Genomic DNA, 1,103 nt, shown 5'->3' with positions numbered 1-1,103 from the left:
CCCCACCCCCGCACCCCCCCCACCCCGCTTTAGGCAGCATTATGGATTGAATTGTATCCCTCTCATTCATATGTTGAAATCTTCACTCCTAGTACCTCAAAATTGATCTTATTTGGAAATGAAGACTTAATTGAAGTAATCAAGTAAAATTGAGGTCATTTGGGTGGGCCCTAAGGTAGTATCACTTGTGTCCTTATAGGAAGAGGAAATTTGGACACAGACACATACAACACAAAGATGATATACAGACGTAGGGAGAAGATGGCCATCTATAAGCCGAGTAGACAGTTCTGCCTCGCAACCGTCAGAAAGAACCAATCCTCTCAACATTTTGAACTTGAACTCCCAGCCTCCAGACTGTGAGATGTAGATTTCTGTTATTATGGCACCAGTCTGTGGTCCTTTGTTACGTCAGCCCTCGCAAACTAATACAGTCAGAATAAGAAATTCTGCCTGGAACCCAGAGAGGTGTGTTAACACAGCAGCTGTCACATACACTCCACCGTCTCCCACTGATGTCCCAGGAAAGCAGGATGGGGGATCACATCATCAACTTCTGCCTTGAACTCTGAAGTTTCTCCTGGGTTTACCCAAAGTACCCCTGTGGGGCAGGATGACACTCCTCCAGGAGCCCCACATTAAGGCTCTGAAACCAGTTTGACCACAATACTGTGATCACTAAACAGGGCTCTGCTCGGAACCAAACCTGTGTCTGATGGCCAGGCAGTCCACCACTGGAGAGGATTGGGTCCAGGCCTGGATCAATGTGGAACTCATTTGCTGGCCAGGACTCCTTCTTAACCTTTGATTAATCTTCTTGATGGCCCAGGAGACTCACCGCTATCCTCTGCACATGCCTAAACATGTAATTTGAATTCATTTTGGTTCTACTTTAAACAGAACATATTTGAGACGGCAGAAGAAAGAGTAACCTAGCCCTGTCTAAGGGGTTCAACTAAGGAGAGCCTTCTGGAAGAAATGAAGACATAGCTGATTAGCAAGGAAAAGAACACACTTACATAACACATATGCTGGACATTACACATGCTAAGTGCTTTACATGCAAAAACTGATTTAGCATTTAAAAAAAAAAAATTTCTCTA

The sequence above is a fragment of the Bison bison genome, unplaced genomic scaffold (assembly GCF_000754665.1).
Source record: "Bison bison bison isolate TAMUID 2011002044 unplaced genomic scaffold, Bison_UMD1.0 scf7180017864469, whole genome shotgun sequence".
NCBI classification, from domain to species: Eukaryota; Metazoa; Chordata; class Mammalia; order Artiodactyla; family Bovidae; genus Bison; species Bison bison.
Note: the sequence above shows the minus strand (reverse complement) of the source record.